The sequence below is a fragment of the Buceros rhinoceros genome, unplaced genomic scaffold, assembly GCF_000710305.1.
Source record: "Buceros rhinoceros silvestris isolate BGI_N320 unplaced genomic scaffold, ASM71030v1 scaffold2848, whole genome shotgun sequence".
In the NCBI taxonomy this organism is placed as follows: Eukaryota; Metazoa; Chordata; class Aves; order Bucerotiformes; family Bucerotidae; genus Buceros; species Buceros rhinoceros.
The window spans coordinates 3,855-10,342 of NW_010428398.1; the positions used below are offsets into that span (position 1 = coordinate 3,855).

General features: G+C 41.2%; 1 pseudogene; it reads left to right on the forward strand.

The window, feature by feature from the left end:
- The first annotated feature begins 547 nt into the window (after positions 1-547).
- Positions 548-6,488, forward strand: part of LOC104498812 — a 20,638-nt pseudogene continuing 14,697 nt past the window's right edge.

Here is a 6,488-nt window from a genome sequence, read left to right on the forward strand (position 1 = left end):
CCACCAAGTTTTCAACAAGTCACTTCAGCATTTTTTCAGCTAGGTCTTCGTTTTACAAATTTTCAGCAGTTTTGTCGTTCTAAAAAGATAAGACATATATAAATGATACAGGTAACAATATCTCTACCAAATGCCGTTGACCGATCATCTAGCATCCCTCAACATAACACCAGTTCTTTTGCCGCACCAGTGCAGTCTTACTTGTGTCACTGGAGACCCACCAAGGCAGCTGACAGCCAGACGTGGCCCAGTGCTATAGTCTGGTCCTTCTGGAGGCTGAGTGGGATAACGCTGCAAAGATTTGCTCTGTTTGTCTGCAGAAGAGTTTCTCCTGAAGAAAACTAATGAATGGGAGTGTAGCACATTCCCCACTGAATGTAAACCTTCTAAAGCTGGTGTGAATGCAAGCATCTGCCTTTGCACTGTGCTCGGAACGGGACAGTGTGATACCATGTGTACCCCTCCCCAAGAGCAGAACTCACACGTATTGGAGCGTGTGCACAGGACCTTTTGCGCTGGTGGCTCTGAATGAGCTAGAGGAGGGGGCATGGTGCTCAGGGCCCGTGCAGGAAGAAGCGAAGATTTTGATCAGGTGAGGTGAGGATTTATGGTAAGTCTATTGAAAGACAGCAACAGACAGGGTTGTACAGAGTGGGTGTGTAGTCACACAGACCTCTGGAGGACTGACCATTAGCTGAACTTAACACCAAGAACAGTGGCCGTTGATACTACTGGAACAGATTATCATGGAAAACCCTCTAAGCGGTGTCTGCGTCCTAAAAGGCCAGTCTTTACAAGAGGTGGCCACACCAGTTTAAGTGCTAAGGTCATTTTCTACGTTACGCATACAAACACATACAGCAGTGCTCAAGTGCAATACTTAAAACAACTTCGATTTTTTCTTCTGTATCATCCTGTCAGCTGGTATCTTATAATTGATTTAGTTCAGAGGATCTTTTCTGTGTAGTACTTCTTTTTCCCCTCTGTCTCTACAATGCAGGTGGTCCGACCATACCAGACGATGTCCAATCCAATGAGTAAGTTGACAGTGCTCAACAGTATGCATTCTCATTTTATTTTGGCTGACAATGGCACTACTGGTAAATATGGAGCAGAGGTGAAACTTCGTAGACAGCTGGAAAAGCACATTTCGCTTCAGAAGATAAATACGAGTGAGTAACATTTTGCTTGTATTGTTTTATAACTGCAGCTGTGTCAAAATTGGCAAGAAGGTCTGTACATTTTGGAGAGTAGTTCTGCTGTCTAAAATGGTGAGCGTGAGCTAATAATAAAAGCAAATAATGGTGAACAAAGGTAATAAAATTTGATTTTAGAGCACTGTGGGTAGCAGTACAGCACAAATAGGGGATTCTTTTTCTTTTAAGTTTCAAACAATGTTTGTCAAGGCTCTTCAGCTTTGACTTAGGTCTTTGGTAGCCCCGTCTCCTTAAAACTGTATACAGTTCTTGTCCCCTTCATTTTGTAAAGAATACAGCGGAATTAGTAAAGGTGGAAAAAAGGGTGACAAAAAATAAGGGAAAGCTTTTTATGATAAAGACTCTGCAGGATGGAAGAGGCACGACTGTGGTGTGTGGAGGTATATAAAATCCCTCATGGTTACACAATCTGTAGAGGGACAACTCAGGATGGTGACTGGACAACTCAGACAGTCCCAGAGGCGTTGATATTTAGACTATAAATAGTCACCTAAGTAAGCACTTCTGACTGGATAAAATAAAAGATGATTTCTCAATATTAGCATTATTATTTCTATAAAGTGTACAGATGCTTCATTTAGTTGGGGAGTTAATTTCTTTCTAGATGTTTTGGATTTTTTTTCTTGTCTTTACAATCATTTAGTTTTTAGAAACTAAAATGGTTACTATCAAAAGAAAAAATGGATCAGCTCTAGAAATTGAACCTAGGCCATACATAAGGAAGAAATCTTCCTTTGGATGTTAGCCAGGTAGGAATTGTTTTAGTCTTGCAAGCAAACCTCGGTGTTGTGCCTGCGTAAGCTAGCTTTAGGAATTAAAACAAAAGCAATTTTTCAAAAGTTATCATTTGCACAGTCTTTCTGCTGACAACTCTCTGTAAACATGCAATCCTGAGGCCAGGAATGGTGACAGCTTTTGTGATTTAGGCACTAGAAACTGGAATGAGACTAGGAAACACAATTAGACTCTGGAACATCAGATAATGATGAATTACGGGTGGGCCCAATGAGGTAAACATAAACTAGCATGTTGGTTGTTCTTGATAAAGCTTTCTGTATGGTGAGTATAGTCTGTGCTTAAACTACAGTGGTGTGCTCCATACACCTTTTAACACCACTGCATGACCTATATGCACCATTGGCTTATTGTTTTTACAATATCCGAGTAGATACTGCTTTTTCTCAGAGAGCAAAGTGTAAGTATGCGCAAATATGTGAGCATCCTAAGCAGTGCCTGCCTGTGTGTTCCCTGAGCAGCTGGAGATAGTGTGATCTAACCCTAAGCTGACTAGCACCAAAAATTCACATTTGAAATGGCATATATGATGTAATCACACTGTAGAGATCTGTGCCATAAATGGTAATTATTTTGAGGATACTCATAAGAAAAATGTGAGCTTTTGCAGTTTACAGCACAGCATTTTTTGTCGGGGAAATCTTTATGTTAAACAATAGATCTCCTTAGAGAGATTTAATTCAGGGCTGGACAAGAGGTTAAAAAATGACGGATGGATAAGCCTCCAAACTTTGGGGGTCCAAGTCAGCTGCTTGCCTGACCTCTTCAAACACCTACAAAAAAAGAAGGCTTTCCCTTCTCTGGTTTCTCTCTGCAGCCTCCCACCCTCCAGGACTCTGTATCTTCCTTTTCTTTTCCCTTTTCTCTATGGCAGAGTCTCTCTATCATTTAACCTTTCCTTCCCAAATCTCACTTTCTTATAAACACAAACACACTTAGGTCTCACAACAGTGATGCAAAACAGAAATGTAAGGAAGATTGGCTGCTGGTAAGATTTGTGCTTGTTGGTCCAGTGACATAGCAAATGTTTCTGCCATGTTTTGTTTTCTTTTTTTTTTAAAAGAAGGTCACTGTGACCTGCCCAACCTCTAGTTAATAGGAGAGTGACCATATGGATGAGAGAAGGACCACCTGCCCTGCTGGGTCAGCCAAACAGATGGTCATTCTGATGCCTTTCCTTACCCTCATTCTTGGCAGACCACTGGAGATCCTCAGCCCTGCGCGAGCAGGAGCGCTGCTGCAAAGGGATCTTCATCCTGACAGGAGTGTGTGCAGCCGCGTGTGTGTGTCCTTACTTAACATTTTCTAGCAGGAAGCATGTGGAGTGGGGAAAATCACTGACAGCATCAGGATTTTTTTTGCTGGAGAGTCAGGAGAAGGTACAGGTTTTAGTTAATTGGCAAACAAAGGAGCAGAGGGCTAGAAAACGGGATGGATTTAAGAACTAATAAACAGTTGGTGATTTCTTATTTCACGGCTTGTCCCTGGACAATAGTATTGAAAGCAGATTTTATTCTTGCTTCTAATCCTGCCTGACTTTCACATGCTAGGCTTATCATCTACTGTCTTTTACTTCGCTTTGCTTCAGCTGTATCTTTCGCCAGTGCAGGGTAGCTCTCCTGGGTGTTGGCGATCACACACTATCCACAAAGGGAAACTTCAAGCCTGAGCTCACCTATTAAAGACACAGAAAATGGTATTCCCTTCAAGTAGATTAGGGCAGTGGCAGACTCCCTTATGAAATATAGGATTAAATCGGGCGGTTAAGTATACCACGTAATTCTGAAAGACTTGGCTGGTTTTGTTCCTCGTATGGCATCACTCTCAGTCATTCAGCAGTAAGTGATTTCCTGAATGAGTGTACTATTAAATAATAATAATAGAAAGCTTGCCTTATGCCCCCTATGAACACTAGAGAAAAGATTTGATTAGTACTCTGTTAGCTTTTGCCACTTCCACAGCTCTTATTTTGTCCACAGCATGTATTCAGGAATTAAAAAATGCTTTCCAGGCAAGCAGAAGGTGCTGTTGCGTTTGTAGGTCAGTCTGAGTCTGCAGGTTCAGAACAGAGTCACTCACTTGTGCACTTATCTAGAAGTCAGTTTGATGCTTCAATGCTCAGGGCAGGTCTTTCTGATTTTCGTGAGTGAAGACTGTTTTAACACAGCCTGGCAGCCACCTCTTGCAGTGACCCACAAATTGTCTCAAACTCCTGAAGCTTAGAAGTGCATCATTTTGCAGTGAGAAATGTTGATAGTAAGATGAACTTTTCTAAAACTGTTTCAGGATCAAAAGGAAGATTTGAAGGTGATGTGATCAGAAATGTTTCTGGTTACAAATTCACATAAACATTCACATCCTGGACTTTTTGCAAGAATCTAAAGTGAGTCAGATCACTTTAGGATACACTCTGGAAGGAAGGAAAAATATCTTTGTGACTATCTATGCTATATGGTTTATTTGTACAGCATTGCATGGGTAATTTGACAGTTCAGGAAAAAATTTTACATGGAAATGTGGAGTTAAAACTATTTTAGTTCACCCTGTTCCGAAAATATTGCATTAATGAGCAGAAATTTTTCATGACAAATGTTCAGAGATTTTAACAGCAATGAAATGTCCCAGCTCCAAAGCTGTGATTTTTCAGAGAAACAGTAAGTGGACTGCAGCCACGTCTCCAGCTATGATATTATCCTCATACTGGTTCTTGGCATGCATGTATATACAGCATGTCAGTCCAACATGATTCACTGCTGCCACTTACTGATTTTTGGTTCACCGCTTCTGGAAATGCTTGTAATACTAAGCTCTGTCTCAGTCTCTTGCGTGCAAGAGGATTCACAGCAATCCGTGGAATGGTGGGTTTCATGGGGGCTAGAACAGATCTCCGAAGGTCCGCGTTCTGAGCATCCTTTCAAAGCAGACTATTTCCAGTGCTAGATAAGCTGGTCCATAGCTTTGTTTAGCAAGGTGTGAAGACCTCCAGTAATGGATATTCAGCCATCTACACGGGCTTCAGAATGTTTGGAAGCTTTTCTCACCCTGCTGTTAGTGTCCAGTTCTGAAACCCCAAACTGCTCTTTGTCCCTAGCAAGAAGAGTATGGCTCTAACACCCCTGCAGATAGTGCTAGGCAGGTGTTAGATTATGCCTTGAACTTCTTCACAAAAGGTTAAACAAGACCTGCTATCTCAACTCTCCTTTACAGACGTATTATCTAGAGCACTGTATACCTTAGCGTCTTTTCTCTGGGTGCTTGTAGGTTTTCCCTCATCCTTTTTGAAATGGAAAGCCCAAACTTGAATCCAAAACTTCAGATGCAGCCCCTACTAGTGATGAACGGGGCAGGAGCGTAAAAACCCACGCTTGGCACGCTGCTCCAACACACAAATGCTGTTGGATGGCATTCAGATTGACATCCACTGCAACACCCTGTCCATGACATAAGAATCTGATTAGAACACAAACTCAAAGTTTTACTCTGAGAAGTCGAGCAATTTACGTTGTTGGAATCTTTTTTCAAGAACGAATGCAGAAAAATTGCAAGAATTTTGGAAGTTTGGTCTTCGTTTTCCCCAAAATCACACAAGTCATTACTGTCTTTGAGCCCTGCACTTTCAGTTTTGAAAAATGTGGTTTAATTGTCTGTCTTTAAAAGGATATCGAAAAGTCATTAGTCATTCATCTTCAGGATGATTTTGCATGATATTGCCCACCTATAGTTTATTTGTTCCTTTTCTAAAATTCTTGTGCATCCCTCAGGCTCCTCTCGTCTGCAGTATTCCTTGGTTAAAGCCATTCTGAAGTCTTATGTTTCAACACTCAATTTTATTCAGAAGAAATAGGGATCAGTTGTTGAGAATTTATCTTCTTTTCTAGAACCCCATACACAGTACATTTCCTTCTCCCCCTGATGCCTGGAAGATTGCGCATTGTAGATTTTTCATCTTCTTTGCAGATGTTTTTTCCCCAGTGTTGTGTGCTTACACCTTCTTTCCAATGGATCACAGTGGTGCAGAGAAATGTTTCAAAAGGACCTGTTTAAAATAAAAGTAGAACGATTTTCACCAGAAAACTGGTATTGGCATTGGATTAGAAATCAGTTAATACCTTATGATCCCGCAAGATGTGGAAGTGCAGCTAGTCTTTTTCTTCCCATCTTGGGAAAGAACTTGGTGGCCAGTGCAGAAAGAGAAGTCAATGTACCACTAAACAGAACAGGAAAGAAATGAAGCTCCTGGTTACTAGAGATGACCTATTGTAAATTCTCTAATTATGACATTCCTAGACACTAACAAAGCGTGTCTGTGAAGTGTGCTAGAATGGCCTGGCCGTTTGCTAAGATGCGCATCATTACACTCATGCAGAGCATTGCGGAGTAACACAATAGGTACATCAGTCTTGCCTCCAAACAGAAACATAGAAGAAATCTGTCTACAAAATATGCGTTGGAAGTCACAAGTCATAAAATATTGAT